Here is a 16,969-nt window from a genome sequence, read left to right as displayed (position 1 = left end):
AAGGCCCTCCTGACCCTAAATTTCCTTTTCCTCAAGCTTCTTGATCTTGGATTACACTCATCTGAACCTCAGGTTTCTTCAAGTGTAAAATAAGGAAATTAAAAGTAGTTGCTTTTCCTACCTCACAGGGTGGTTGCAAGGGGAAAATCACACATCATCTGGCATCGTGGCAAAAGAAGAATATCACTGGATTTTGTTTCCTGGGGGCCTGAATTCTAAATTAGATTATTCTGACATCTACTAGCTACATGTTGCTGGGAATACCATTTCCTCCTTCAGAGTCTCAGTTTTACTCATTTATAAAGTGGGGATGGTAATACTTTGCCTTCCTCTCTTTCAAGGTCAAAATTAGTCAAAGTGGCTCATCAAACTTGAAAGCCTAGGGAGATATCATTATTTAATAGGAGATTAGGGAAGGAAAATAAGCCCTGACCTGAGAATCGGGAGACCTGGTTCCTAGCCCTTCCTTGAATTTGTGGTGTGACCTTGGCCAGGTCCCTGGGTTTCATTTTCCTCACATATGAAATGTTGGGGAGGGCTGGTGGGCTCTAGGAATGCTGGGCCAATGAGTTGCAGACAGCTGAATTACAGGCTTGCTTATCCTCAGGTGCTGGGGGCTAGCCAGATGCTCAGATTCTGTGGGAGATCAGCTTTGGGCCTTTTCCACCTCCTTCCCAGACTGTTTTTGATTTAGCTCAGGTTACCCCCTCCCCTCCTTCCATTCCCCCTGCTGCTGAACAACGTCTTTTTGTCCTCTACTCTCTACCTCTGGCCTCCCAGCTTATTCTCTTGCCTCCTGAGGCCCACAGGAAGGCAGTAAAAAGCGAGAGTTGCTGTGGGCACGGTTTAATTGGGGCTGGGAACACTATTACAAAAATGGCACAAATGGAATAAACTAAGGGGAGGAGAGAGGGGTGGAGAGAGAGAGAGACACAGAGACAGAAACAGAGAAGGAGGGAGGGAGAGGAAGAGGAATTGGAAACAGAAGGGAAGGAAGAGAGAGAATGAGAGAGGAGGGGGAGGAGAAAGAGAGGAGGGGTAGGAGAAAAAAAGAAGGAAAGAGAGAAAAAGAAAGAGAGAGAGAGAGAAGGAGGAGGAAGGGAAGAAGAGAGAGAGGAAAGAGAAGGGGAGGAAGACAGAGAGAAAGACAGAAAAAGAAAAGAAAAAGACAGTCGGAGATACATGAAAGAGAAGAGACAGAGAGGAGGGGGAAGAGAGACAGAGAGACAGAAAGGCAGAGAGACAGAGACAGACAGAGAGAATGAGAGATAGAGACAGAGAAGAAAGAGAGAGAGAGAGAGAGAGAGAGAGAGAGAGAGAGAGAGGAGGTAAGGAGGGAGGAAGGCAGAGAGACAGAGAGAAACACCAGCCCTCCCGAAGAAAGGATAAACATTCCCCCTGCCAGGTCTGGCCCAAGCTGAGATAAGCACTTAGGGGCAGCATGGCGCCTCTTGGTTAGAGGTACAGCTGAAATTCTGGCTGCTTGAGCTTTGGTTGAAAACAAGCTTTGCCTGCTGGGGAGAGAGAGTGAATGAAGGCCTGGGGTTGAGGCAGGGAATAAATGTTGCCTCATGGAGTGATGAATGCATATCTGTGCTCAGAACCCTCACACATATGTTTATGGGAAGGTGGACCGTGGATGTTTGGAAATGAGGGCCATTAGGTGAGTGCGTGGGAAGGAGCCTTTCCTCCACGGTTCTCCCAGACTATCTCATCTGGGCTGGACTGTCTTTCTTCTCATAACCTCGGAAGCCTTTCCCCTGCTCTCCCCTCCCTAGACTTCTCCAGGCTGACCACTATCTCCCCAGGACCCCCATTTCAGCAAGAACCACAGCCACAGCTCATCTCACACCTGGTCTCCCTCTTCAGACCTCCCCATCACTCCGCATTGACAGGCTGGAGACATCTCCTCCCTGAGCCCCGGAGCTTTGTATGAATCTCCCCTAAAGTTTGGAGAGCCAGCTTAAACTCAGGCTTCAGTCTTCAAAGGGAGCTTTTGCACCTCAGAATCTGCCAACCAGGACTTGATTTATTGTTTTGTTTTGGAGGATGGGAGGGGGAAGGCAATCGACAAACTCCAGCCCGAGGAACAAATCCAGCTGCCTCTTTGGGTTTGCCCCAAATTCAGAATAGTTTTTACATTTTTAAATACAGTACAACTAGTTTGCTGGGTCTACTTTGAGGCGCCTGATTTGTCCCCAGAGTTGGAGTTTGCCCATTCCCGAGTCTCATTTTAAGAAAATGATGGAGAAAATGTTAATAAACATTCGAACATAATGCTCGTATTTATTTATGTTTATTACATAACATTTTTTATAAACACAAATTTATTTGCTTATCAAACATAAAAGTGCATCGTGCAGCTGATTGTTAAATATCTACTAACACTCCCCTGCCTATATGAATTATCTTCTTTTATTAGAGTATAAGCTCCTGGAGGGTAGAGACTACTTGGCTTGCATTTAGATTCCTGGCATTTAACATTCAGCATTTAGCAGTGTTCGACACACAGTAAATGCTTAATAAATACTTTCTCTATGGTTGTCCTATTCAACTGATTTCACTATGTGTAGCCCTCCATCCTTGATTCCCCTGCTCTTTTGGACTGTTGTTACAAGGCTCCTACCAGTATTTAACCCTAGATCACTCCTCACTTTTCCAATTATCTGCTTTTTCTGCTCCTGCTCCTAAATGTCTAAATGCTCAAGTCACCCACTGTTACAACTTTAGAGTGACCCTTCGCTCATCATCCTCCCCAATAGGCAATACCTGGCTATACTTTGCCCTTCCCACTTAAAAATCTCTCACATCTGTCCCTTTCTCTCCATTCATGTGACCAAGGGCTTTGCACATACGTGATAGTTATTATTAATTAGCTTGTAATTTGGGGTAACCCTTATTTGCCTCAGTTCCCTCATCTGTAAAACAGGGATAATAATCAACTACCTCCCAGAGTTGTTATGAGGATTATGTGAGATGATAATTGTAAAGAGTTTAACACAGTGCCTGTCATATAAGTAAACATATATAAATGCTAGCTATTGTTATTATTGTTGTTACTGTTACCTCTTATCCAGACTACTGTTACCAGTCTCATAACTGGACTCCCAGCTCTCAGTGTCTCCCTTCTCCAATCTGCCCATCAGAAAGCTGCCAAAATAATCTATCTAAAATTTAAGTATCGTTCCATAACTTAAAAATCTTGAATGGTGCCCTACTGATTATGGGATAAAATAAAATAGGATAGGATAAAAGTATATAATAGAATAATAATTAATGTCCTTAATGAGTAGCTAGGTGGTACCATAGTGTATAGAGCACTGGGCTTGGACTCAGGAACACATCTTCCTGAGTTCTAATAACTTCAGATACTATGTGATCTGCTGTATGATCCTGGGCAAGTCACTTAACCTTAATTCGCTTCAGTTTCCTTACCTATAGAATAAGCTAAAAAAAGGTAACAGGAAACTACTTCAATATCTTTGCCAAGGATATCTCAGATGGAGTCATAAAGAGTCCAACACAACTTAACAACAATAACAAGGATTGTTTAATAGTTCTAAATCTGTGTGGAATGTTACTTTACCTTCAAAATCGTTTCTTTCCTTGGGGCAGCCAGGTGACTCAGCCCTGAAGTCAAAAAGACTCATCTGGTCTCAGACACTTACTAGCCCACTTACTAGTGGGCAAGCCACTTAACCCTGTTTCCTCAGTTTCCTCATCTGTAAAATGGCCTGGAGAAGAAGATGGCAAAACACTGTTACACACAGAGAATATTTTTGATGCTATCCTAGGGATTTGTGATTTTGTCAGCACAGGTCCTCCATCCAGATTACCATCATCCATTACATTTATTCTTATACAACTATTGTTCGTGACCTTCTATAACACTGCATATGTTTAGCAAGGATACCCCCAAAGAAGGTAGTTCTAGATCTGGAATTAGGGAGACCTCAGTTCAAATCTAGCCTCTATTTGCCTCCATTTCTTCATCAGTGAAATGGGGATAATAATAGCACTTTCTTGCCAGTATTATTATGTGTATCAAATGAGATAATATTTGTAAAGTGCTTCGCAAACCTTAAAAAGCCATATAAATGCCAACCATATGTAGAGTAGTTTCACAAAGATTTTATAGACATGAAAAAGTAGACATATGGATAGGTGGTTATTGATGTCCTCCTAAACACCACTCTCTGAAATCACAGCCATCTGTGATTTTTTTCTATCCACTCATTTGGAATTCTTTCATCTTTCAATTATCTTTACATTGGACCCTTAATGCCCTCAAAATCATCCTTGCTTTTCCTTACTTATTTGATCAGGTCTAGTTTTCTTTCCATTGTTGTCTTTTGGTACATTTCCCTTCCTTATGCAGACTGTGGGACTTGAAAAGAGAGAGTTTAGAATAGTGACTTCATCCTCCTAGATGAAAAAAAATGCATTGTTATAAAACTGTTGACAGATCTTTATAATTTTCCATCTGTTTGTTGTCCTTCAAGTTTCATTTTTAAATGCTCTTGGGATGATCAGGTTTAATTGGGTCTTGCTTCAAGCTTTCTGCAGACTCATTTTTTCCTCTGTTGCTTCTCACGTTTTTTGGAAGTGATATTACTCGTAATCTTCCTCCCCTCTTTTCCAGAAGGCTTGGAAAGTCAGTTCCTGTTCTAAAATGGTCTGGTCCTTGATTGCCAAGTCTCAGACTCTTCTGGGCCAGGCACTTAAAAAGTGCCTGGGGGTGGCAGGTTAGAGATGTAATGGATAGATCACTGGTTCTGAAGTCAGGAGGACCTGAGTTCAAATCTGGATTCAGATACTTTATACTTTCTAGCTGTGTGACTCTGAGCATATCACTTAAATCTGATTGCTTCGCTAAGAAAAAAGTGTCACGTATAAGGCATAGAGTGCAATATTTGGGGTCAGGTAAACTTGGGTTCAAATCTCACCTGATACTTATAAGCCATGTGAGCCTGAGTAAGTCACTTATTGTCTTGGAACTTCAACGTTCTCAACTAAAAAGTGAGGATAATAATAGGACCTACCTCTCAAAGTTACTGTGAGGATCAAATGAGAGTGTGTATGTAATTTGTTCTGGTTCACCATCCCAGAGTCATTTTATTACCCCTTTACTTTAGGGTTCTGTAGGTCCCCTGAAAATGTCTTCTTTCCTACAGCCTTTTGATCAAACCCCCCACAAGTTATTTCTCTCATTTACATCTTGGTTACCAGCATTCCAGTGCCATTTAACCAATTTTCCCAATTGGTTTTCCCTGTCCCCCTCCAGTTTCTGGGGCGAGTGGACTAGAACTTAGCTCAGTTCCTACATAGCAATGGCCCCATGAAGTTCACATCCAAATGTAGCATTGCTTCCAGATGAGCCCTTAAGCAGCTGAGTGGTACAATGGATAGACACTAAGCAAATCATTTCACTTCTGTCTGCTTCTTTCCTCAACTATAGAATGGGAGACATCTCCCAAATCTATCTCTCAGGATTGTTATGAGGATCAAACAAGATAATATTTGTAAGGAGCTAAGGCAGAGTCTGGTACATAAATGCTACCACATAAATACTCATTTTTTTCCCTTCCTCCAATGACTAAATCCAGCATAGATTCAGCCTCCTGAAATCCCAAAGGCTTAATCTCCTGACTTTTCAAAATTCCGATTTAGAGCCTCTAAATTTATCTTCTCCTTAAAGAGAAAAAGAAAAGCAAGACAAAAAGACCAGGACCTGATTTCATGGGGCCACATGTTGGCTTCTGAAGTGAGAAATCCTAAGACCTCTCTCCTTATAGCATTATCTCTCACCAGAGATCAACACTGAAGGAGTGAAATCAAGAGAGAGAACACACAAAGAAATAAAACGATCCTCTGGTTGTCTAGTGCTTGTAGTGGGCAAGCCCAGCTCTGACTATGAGACCAAATAGGAAATAGATGTTCATGTCAAGGTCTATTTTATTTTTTTTTAAATCCATTTCACCTTTTTCCATGGCTGCTTAGTGCATATGATAGGTAACCCCAGCTCTGTCTATGTAGTCAAAGAGACAGCCATTCACAGTGGTTAACAGTGGTTAATAGACTAGAACCAGTTACACAATAGCTAAGCATCTTTCAATACTTCTCCAAGGCTTTTCCATTAGAGGTTATCACAATTCTCCATAAAGAGGGTCCCAAGCCCCCTCTTCATTGACAGATCCCACCAATCAATCACACATGTAAAATATTTTGCAATCAGTAAAGTGCTCCACAAGCATGAATGATAATGACTAAATGTTTGTGGGATGAGGCCATTTCTGGGATTTTGGGATTTCCTTACTGAAATCATAGCTTTATATTAGTTAAATTTCTCTAGAAAATGGATGTCCATGTCAATGTCTGTTTCTTTATATACTTCGCATTTCTCCATGTCATTGACTTACTTGCCTAAGTCAGAGAAGAACACACTGTACTTTCTCACCTTTAATCATTTTCCTAATTTTACATTGATTTTTATTTTAATCAATTAGTAATATGCTTGTTTGACTATTACAGGTCAGAGCTGTTTTAAGAGCACACTGTCCTTTCTCATCTTTAGTCATTCTAATTTGACATTGATTTTGATTTTCATTCTAATCAGCCAATAATCAGACTGTGTTTAGACAACTGATTCAAAAATAATGGCTCTATCTTATCTATTAAAATAAAGTCAGTTTAAGGTTTTGTGATTCTATTCTTAGAACTTGTGCTCACCATAGTTAGAACCATCTGAATATTTTTCCCCTGGGGGGAAAATGTTTTCATCCTATTTAATCATGAGGCTTCTGTGTACTTTATAATCTTTTGGCTTCTTTTATACCTGGATCATATTATGCCATATATTTTTCAGCATCCTCCAATATACTCGCATTTGCATTGAAGTCACCGGGTATTAAAGTATATTCTGACTTAATTTGAGCTTCTTACAAAATTCTTCACAGAATTTTTCTCCTTCTCCAACTTCTAAGACAAATGTTGGCAAGTACACTATAGTTATCTTTATGATGTCCTTTTGGCTTATACTCCTCTGAACCAGTACAAGATGAACTTGAAAGGGGAGGGAAACTGTGTTCCCTTTAAAATTATCACTGTGAAACTGTGTTCCCTTTTGAACTGTGATCCCTTTTGGAGTCTCCCCCCAGATAAGTTATCTTTTGGGGATGCCAGACCCTTTGATTCAATTAGAAATCTTGGTCCAAAAGTACCCCTTTTGAAGTTGTTAATTCCAATTGGAGATTTGGACCAGATACCGATAAGCATCTAGCCCTGTGGACTTTGGCTTTCTTAAATCTGAAGCCTCAAGATTCCTTTTTAAAGGACAGTTTCTGAATTCACTCTTTGCAGAAAGTCCAAAGCAGCTTGCTCTGCTTCTAGGACCCTGCCCGCTGAGAAGGCATTCTTTTCTCAGTGTCAGCTTCCATTTCTCTAACAGGACCTTGCAGAAGGTGCAAAGCTGCTTGTTCTGCTGCTAAGACCATACTCGCTGAGAAGGAATTCTCTTCTGGCCTTCTCAATGCCAGCCACCATTTTCCTAATAGGATTTTGCCACTAAAGAAGTCAGTCTCTTAACACAGCTGACTTCCTATCCAACAATAAACTTTCATTTTTGCCAATTAATATTTCGGGTTTCATGAATTCTTTCATAAAGAACCTCTGTGCCGACCAAAAGGGGATTTTAACAACTCTCTGACTGCCACTAGCCTCATCACCACTAATCTCATCAAACTGACCAAGTATTCCATGAAATGATTTTTCTTACAACCTTTGAATTCATGATGAAATGGAATTTTCATTTGCCTAAGGAAAACCTGAATTCTATTCTTCTACTTGGCTGAAATTTTATTCTAGCCTTTTGTTCCCTTATAGCTAAGAACAGCAATAACAACAAGATCAGCTAACATTATGCAGCACCTTCTATATGTCAGATATATTACTAAGTGCTTTAAAATTATTATCTCATTTGATTTCATAACAACCCTGGGAGATAGATGCTTTTTCTTCTTTTATAGATGAAGAAAACTTAAGAGACTTGCCTAATGTCACTGTCTTTAGGCTAGATTTGATCTCAGGCCTTCCTGACCCAACTCCTATTCTTTTCCAGTAATATATCAATTTATTGGTTATTGGAAAATATTTTTAGAGAGACAACAATTAATGTTAAAGATGTTTTTTAAGCTGTTAGATTCTTAGCACCCATTGCTCACCCCCCTCCCTTTCCACTGCTCTGACACCGTCATTGCAGTAGTTAATAGAATAAATGTAGTATCATTTTCTATTTTAATTTGGTCCTCACCCAAGAGTCAGCCTCCCAGTCATGTGCCTCTTTACCTTCAGCCTGAGGTTGAGGGTAATCCTCAAATAGTGTAGACTTTCATGGAGTTTGTGTTCTACTGGAGAGGGCTTGAGTCCTCAACCTGTACTCAGATAAAACTACAACACAAAGGAGGGAGTTGAGGGAAAACTTTAAGGAGATGCAAGATCAAAAATGTGCTCCTGAGAAAAAATGCTGAGGTAAAGTCTGGATATTAGAATGTCATCAAATCATAGAATTTTAGAATTAAAACCTACCTCAGAGGATATCTAATCTAATCCCCTCCCTCACCTAGTAACTCCTTCTTTAATATCCTGGACAAATGAACCAGCCTTCACTTCACTGATATGGAGCTCACTAATTTCCCAATCAACTCATTCCTGTTCAGATCATTGGGAAGCCTATACTTAAACTGAGGTCCAAAGAGGAACAGATGTAATCTAATATCCCCTCCAACTCCGAGATTCTGGGTTTTTGAAATATGCCTGTATGTAACAACCACCCTGTCAGAAGCTTGAGCAAGGTTAAAAGGAAGACAAGTACAGGTGCTGTCTCTGAAATGGAAAAATGTCCTCCCCTCTCTTTCTCTTTCTCTCTGTGTCTCTCTTTCTCATTTCCCTCCATCTTATTTCTTTCTCTTTTTCTCTGTTTCTGCTCTCTGTGTCTCTGTCTCTCTCTGTGCCTCTAACTCTGTCTAGCTCTGTATCTCTGTATGTCCCTATGCACCTGTCTGTGTCTGTCTCTCTGTCTTTCTCTCTGTCTCTGTCTCTGTGTGTGTCTCTCTCCACCTCTGTTTCTCTTTCTCATCCCCCCTCCTTCTCATTTCTTTTTCTCTCGCTCTGTTTCTGTCTCTCTGTGTGTCTCTATCTCGCTCTGTGCCTCTTTTTTTGTGTCTGTGTCTGACTCTGTCTCTGTCTCTATCTTTCTTTCTGCCTTTCTCTCTGTTTCTATGTGTGTGTCTCTGTCTCTTTCTGTGTGTTTCTCTTTCTCTCTCTCATTTCCCCTCCTTCCCCTTTCTTTTCCCATCTCTATTTCTGTCTCTCTGTGTCTCTATCTTCCTCTGTGCCTGTCTCTGTCTGTCTCTGTCTCTCTGAGTCTGTGTCTCCCTGTATCTCTCTCTCTTTCTCCGTTCTGTATTTCTCTGTATGTCTCTATCTCCCTCTGTACCCCTGTCTATCTCTGTGTCCCTGCATCTGTCTGTCTGTGTTTCTCTGTGTGTGTCTCTCTGTTTCTCTCTCTTTGTCTCTCTCTTTTTCTCTCTTTGTCTCTCTCCCTCTGTGTCTCTCCCTCCTCTCCCTCCTCCTTTCTTTTCTCCTCCCTCCTTCTCTCTCTCTTTCTCTCTTTCTTTGCCTTTCTCTGTTTCTCCCTCTCTTTTCCCCTCTTTCCTTCCCTCTCTCTTTCTCTTTCTCCTCCCTCTTTCTCTCTCCCTCCCTCCCTCTCCTTCCTTCCTTCCCTCCATCCCTCTATTTTCTTCCCTCTCTCCCTCCCTCCTCTTTCTCTCTTTCCCTCTCCACCCCCCCCCCGTCTGTCTTGTTCATTGCAAAGGGAAACTCTAGATTGCAGTTCTTGGGAAGTGGGGAGAAAGATATTAGAAAAAGAAGAATTAGGAGTGTCAAGATTTAAACAGCATGCTGGTGTATGTGGCTTTAAGGTAATTGGACAGCAGCCTGGGTGCTGTGAGCACATCAGCATGGAAGGAGAGAGGGGCTGCTGAGAGAGTGTTTTCAATGTGCATTCACCTGAGAATAGTGGGAAAATAACCTGATAGGAATAAGTGACGACAGGAGAGGAGGGAGGGGGAGTAGAGAGAGAGAGAAAGGGGAGAAGGAAGAAGGTAGATAGAAGAGAAGAGAAAGGAATAATGAAAGATAAGGGAGATGGATGGGTAGAGTACTGGGGAAGAAGAATGAGGTAAAGAAATGGAGAACAAAACCATGGTAAAGAGATGAGAAGAAAAAAAGGAGAAATGTGACAAAAGTAAGAAAGAAGAGAAATGGGGGAGTCAGGGGAGAAAGAGTGGGAAAGAAAGAGAAAGGGTTTCCTCTTGCAATGAGCAAGACACAGAGAGACAGAGAGAAGAGAGGTAAAGGGGAGAGAGAAATAAGGGGAAAGTGATTGGAGAAGGAGGGAGGGAGTAAGGGAAGAAAGGAGAGGGAGGTAGGGAGGGAGAGAAAAAGAGAGAGGGAAGGAAAAAAAGAAGGAGAGAGAGACAGAGAGAGAGGGAGAGAGACAAAGAGAGAGACAGAGAGAAAGACAGAGAGAGGGAGAGAAAAGTGAAGATAGAAAGAGGGAAGCAAAAAAGGGTAAGAGAAATAAAAGAAGGAAGAAAGATGTGTGTAAGAGAGAGAGAGACAGAAACGGAGAGAGAGAGAGAGAGAGAGAGAGAGAGAGAGAGGAGAGAGAGAGGGAGAGACAGACAGAGAGACAGACAGAGAGACAGAGAAAAGAGAGGTAAAGGGGAGAGAGAAATAAGGGGAAATGGACTGGAGATAAAGAGGGGAAAGAGAAAAATAGAAATGGGAAAGAGGAAGAAAGAGAGAAAGAGGAGGAGGAGGTAAAGGAGGGAAAAGGGATGTAAGAGGCAGGGAAGAGAAAAGAGAGAGGGGAAGAAAATAATAGAAGAAAGAGGAAAGAGAGGAGAGAGGTAGAGAGAAGAAAGGAGGAAAACAAGAAAGATGAAGGAAAGGTTGATGTGGGAGAGATGAAGAGATATAGGGAAGAGAGAAAAGAGATGAAAAGAAGAAAACACAGGAGAGAGAAAGAAAAAAAGAGAAAGGGAGGGGGGAACAAAAACAAAGGAAAGTTAGTCTTACCTAACCAGTCAACCTGTCTAGCAACTCTTCTCTGATAACCTGGTTTCATGAATATTTTAAACAATTTGGATATAACATTTCCTCAAGAATCATGCACTCCCATAAAGTCTCAATTTATGCAAACAACAAAGGGTGAGGAGTTTGGTTCCTTCGTTACAAATTAAAAGTGGACTGACATTTCCAATTAGCTGGGAAGGAAGGCAGCTCAACTATAAATATAACAGAGAGCAAATGAGCCCATCCGGCAGAAGCCTCCCAACACGGTGCCTCTAAATCCTGGGCCAGGGAGGTGCTCTTATTAGAAAGATTAATAATGGGTTTCTGATCAGGCTGAACCTCTGGAAAGCTCTGGGAGGAGGCACAGGGCATTGCCCAAACCACTGATCTCCAGGCTCCCATAAGCAATACAAAACCTAGATCCCTAGCCATGCAAACTGACAATCCCTGGGCAGCTCTCCCCAAGCTATGGAGTGCTGACAGGATTTTAGTTGGCAAAGCAGGTGATAGGTTATCCAGATACCTGAGTTATTCTTTGTGAAGTCAGTCTCAGGAGGGTCCCTGTCCTCCCTGCATCTCAAACCAGAGGATGATCATGGACAACAACAACAACCCTTTATTCTCTGTCCTTAGAGAACTCAAGTTCAAGAGTATCGGTGGACAAAGAACCCACTTGTTCCTTGAGACCCAGAGGAAATTAAGGTCTCTGGTTTCAAGCTTTAAAAGACACAAGTTTCTGTTCAATAAAAGGGAAAACTAAGAAATAACCAGAGTGATTTCTTGAACAGACTTCTTTGTGAGGTACTGAGCTCACAGCAGTTCAAGGTATCCAAACAGAAGCCAAAACACTAAAAAAAAAAAAAAAAAAGTGATTTCTACATTTTTGAGCATGAACCACATCATGAGATTATAGATTTGGAACTAGAAGAGATGCTAGGAGCCATCTGGTCCAGCTCCCTTATTTTACATTTGAGAAACAAAGACCAAGAAGAGATGCAATTTACCTAATCTCTATCTTCAAAGAATTTACATTCTATAAGGGGAGCAACAATGCATTGTGGATAAATAAATACAAAATACACAATCCTTTCAGGAATGGAAAAAGAGTTTATATTTGAGGGGGGAGGTCAGGAAAGGTCTCATGTAGCAGGAGGCACTTCAGTTGAGCTTCGCCTGGAATTGGTGAGGACTGGGCAGTTTCCTAACTTTGTGATCCTCTGTAAGACTCTATTTCCTCATCTGCAAAATAGGGTTAATAACACTTGGTCCTTTGACTCTCTTACCAACACCACCATCCCCCCAATAAGCTTGCTGTGAAGAACAAATGAAATGTAAAGCACTTTATAACTATATCATAGTATATGAGCCACTGGAGTAAGCTAATGTGTTTGGGTAGGGGAATTTCTCCCCAGATGCCTATGAGAATGAAAGAATTCCATTACATCTCCATTTGGGCTTTTTTTTTTTTTTTTGGCAAAGATACAGGAGTGGTCTGCCATTTCCTTCTCTGGCTCATTTTACAGATGAGAAAACTGAGGCAAACGGGGTTAAGTGACTTGTCAGGGTCACACAGCTGGTAAACTCAGAAAGATGAGATTTTGTGACTCCAAGCTTAGAACTCTATCCATTTTGCCATCTTGCTGCCCTAGTTATGGCAGAGCCAAAACTAACCTGGAACAAAATGAGCTTTGTGTTAGGATGTGGACATCCAAGGATATGCTTTCTTTCTGTAGCAAACAACTTAATTCTCCCTCTTGATTCATGCTAGCCCTACAGCACAATGAAACTGCCTTTGGTGCAACTGTTCTGGTCACATGGTTCTTGATCTTGGTTCTGAAGTACTCCAGAAAGAACTTTTTACCCCAAAATGAAACATCCCCTAGTTTAAGCTCTGTTCTTTTCCCTCTGAGACACAAGATGCATCATCTCTATGTACAACTCTAAATAAATAACAACTTCAGAATTATAAAAGTACTTAAAAGTCATGAAGTTCATTTTATAAATAGAGAAACTGAGGCCCAGAACAAAAAGTGACTACCCAACCTCCAATTTCCAAGAACAAATAAGTAGTAATCAAGATGAAAGTTGGGTTCTACCAACCTGCCCATCGTGGGAAGTTTACAGATATGAAATCAAGGTACATCAGGAAGGGTCACTCGTTTGCAATTTACATTATAATGTCTGTCTGGTCCCTGATGGGTTTATGATAGAGCAAACTGCAAGTGATGACGATGAGAAAAAAATAGCTGGGCACTTTTAATTCAGAGGGTGCAAGTGCCCCCACTCCCCACTTTCTATAATCATGTTTACAAGCCAAGGATACTAGTGTTCACTACTGGAATACTAGCAGCAGGGATTGAAGGGGTATTTACATGAATAAACACAGTCCTTCTCTGATTGCAATGAGATTTGCACGTAGGGGCTAGAGCCTCTCCTTGGCACATTTGTACAAATCAGGTTTTGACTGCAGCTGAAAAGCACAGAGAGTACAATATGTTCAGACATCAAGAGAAGGAAAAACTAATAACAAATACTGCCGGTTTTATTGGATCTGAGCGCTGCAGCTCAGCTGTCCCCTCCCAAGGGTCAGGGAGAGCTGGAGTGTACATTCCCAAAGACCACTCAAGCTTGATGGCTGATAGGAACACAGAGTATGAGTTGTTTTTCTCTCCTCTTCCTCCCAGGCTGGTTGTAATCTGGGACGACGAGGGAAACGATCTGAAAACGGTATTTCCTTTAATTAGGAACTAATTCCTTTATCATAAAGCCCAGAGATAGATGTATTCAAAAAAGACACAGGCTCTTGCATTGGCAGTAATTAACTTTTTCTTACAAGCTAGTAAACGGTGACAGGAAATTATTTCAGGGTATTTGTTTCTTTCTTTAAAAAAAAACATTTATATGGGAGGCATTAGAAAATGGGCCTGCCAATTTAACTGCTACCCAAAGCAGGAAAATCACCAATTCAAAATAATGAATATTGCTGAACAGAGATGATTTAAAGAATATGACAAAACAACATTAGGAAGAAATAATTGCGGGGATCATAAGCTGGGAAGGTCCTTAGAACACAGAATGTCAGAACTAAGAGGGCCCTTAGAACCCAGAGGTCAGAGCTGGGAGGATCTTTAGAACCCAGGATGTCAGAGCTGGGAAGGTTCTTAGAACCCAGGAGGTCAGAGCTGGGAGGATCCTTAGAACACAGGATGTCAGAGCTGGAGGGGCCCTTAGAACCCAGGGTGTTAGAGCTGGGAGGGCCCTTAGAACACAGGATGTCAGAGCGGGGGGGCCCTTAGAACACAGGAGGTCAGAGCTGGGAGGGCCCTTAGAACCCAGGATGTCAGAGCTGGGGGGCCCTTAGTACACAGGAGGTCAGAGCTGGGAGGGCCCTTAGAACCCAGGATGTCAGAGCTGGGAGAGCCCTTAGAACCCAGGATGTCAGAGGCAGGACAAACCTTAGAACACAGAATGGCAGATCTAGAACAGAGTGCTGCAGCCAGTTGGTAAGTCATCCAAACTGAAGGTTGGATATGGAAATAGATAAAGATTTTATAAAGCCAATGTAAAGAAGAAGGACTCTGGAAGCAAAGAAACATTCCATAACTCAGAAAAGCCTTCAATAGCTCAATTACAAGTGAAAGAATTAGAGTAAGAGAATGAACTCATCCCAGGGTATAGACTACTCCATTTGTTCAGACAACAAGAGAAGGAAAAACGAATAACAAATACTGCTCATTTTATTGGATCTGAGCACTGCAGCTCAACTGTCCCTTCCCCAGGGTCGGGAGAGCTGGAGTATATGTTCCCAAAGACTACTCAGACTAATATAAGAATATTAGTTGTTTTTCTCCCCTCTTCCTCCCAAGCCAGTTGTAACCTGGGATGGTGAGGGAAACAATCTGAAAGTGGTGTTTCCTTTAATTAGGAACTAATTCCTTTATCACAGAGCTGCTGTCCTACATAAGACACCATGACCTTCAAGTAGATGAGTAGTGTTCATTCTAGACGCTATACCCCACAGCAAACTTTGTAAGAATGGTCTGGACTTCAAATAGCCATTCTGCAATTGTGAGTTACCTCATTCCATGTATTATCCACAAGAATGATCCATTACTCTATTGTAAGCTTGTGTCTAATCCTCCTTCCAAGGACTCTATATGTATTTGTAGGAGAGTGTCCCCCACTTTTAGAAATGAAGAGGAATTGATAACTATGTTCTTGCCACGGCATTTGAGTGAATCCCTTTGCTAAAGAACTAATTGAGTCTTCAGGATTATTGTTAAAGGGGAAACATACTGGCAGAGGCTAGAAAGATGGTAGTAATAGTTGCTTCCTTTGGGGGAACCCAATGTGCCAGTGTCTTCAAAGGGTTGGAAGAGTGAGTCTGGATGGAAGTGTTACAGAACATCGAAGGCCAGAACTGAAAGAAATCCTAGAACATAAACTGTCAGAGACAGATGTAAATTTAAGACACATAATGTTAGAACATAAAGTGTTATGGAGAGAGAGGAGCCTTAAGTAAAAAAAATGTTACCACTGAAAGGAATTTTAGAATATCTTATTTTAGAACTAGGAAGAATCTGAGAGACTGTCTAGTCATATCTCATGAGAGAAGGCTTTTCGATCCCCTGCATAATCCAAACCTGATTTACCTACTCTCTCTACCTCATTTTCCATTATTTCCCAACACATCCCATTCCTGCTCCATATCCGCTTTCTTTTCCACTATACCCTTAAATACCAGACTAACCTGCATCTTTCCTTATGCTATTAACCCAAATAGCTATTTCCCCAGGCAGCTAAGTAGTAGAGTAGGGGACACAGAAAGATTTGAGTTCAAATTGGGCCTCAAACACATCCTAGATGTGTGACTCTGGGCAAATCACTTTAATCTCTGTCTGCCTCAGTTTCCTCATTTGTAAAATGGGAATAATAATAACACATACCTGCAAAGGTAGTTGTGAGAATCAAATGAGATAGGATTTATAACATGCTTAGCACAGTGCCTGGAACATAACAGGCACTTAAATGTTGGTTTCTTTCCTTTCTTATCCATCCTAAAATTTCTTCCTCCTTTCTCTCCATCTACTTAATTCTGCCCACCTATGTCAAATCGGACCTCCTTACTCAAGCCCTCCTGATGACTTTATCCCATGTTGACCTGTGTCTTCACCAATTTATCACTATTGGAGTTTGAACAATCTATGAAGTCTTATTTTGCTGTCTTCTGCCAGTTCCATCTCCTTACCTGGAAATTCCTTGGAGATAAGGATTGGAGACAAACTGTCTCTTTCTAAGATAGCCCCTAAACTCTTTAGTATGATATTGGGCACAAAGAGGCAATATAGCTTAAGGAGGAAAGGAAATTTTACATGTTCAGTTACCCACTCTATTACTAATGATCTATGAGACCTTAGTCAAAAGTCTTTGTTTCCCTGGGTCCCAATTTTTTCATCTGTATATTGGAAGTAAGATCATTTCTTTGGCACCAAAAAATATTTGGACACACACACAAAAATACAGAATTACACGGTTTAGTTTTGTTGTTGTTTTTATTCCTTGATGGATGGATTTAGCACCAGGGACAGGGGAAGCAAGCTTCATATGGCATAAAATCAGGGATGTGATGTGTGTGATGCTGTCTACTCCAGAGTTAGATTCAAAGTCAGAGTCAATAAATGTTTATTAAGTACCTACTATGTGCCACTAACTGTGCTATATAGAGATACAAAGAAAAACCTGAGATAATCCCTGCCCTCAAGGAACTTACAATCTAATAGTGGAACACATTACATAAACTGAAAAGCTGAGTATCCAGATCAGAGGCATGATG

The sequence above is a fragment of the Sarcophilus harrisii genome, chromosome 3, assembly GCF_902635505.1.
Source record: "Sarcophilus harrisii chromosome 3, mSarHar1.11, whole genome shotgun sequence".
In the NCBI taxonomy this organism is placed as follows: Eukaryota; Metazoa; Chordata; class Mammalia; order Dasyuromorphia; family Dasyuridae; genus Sarcophilus; species Sarcophilus harrisii.
Note: the sequence above shows the minus strand (reverse complement) of the source record.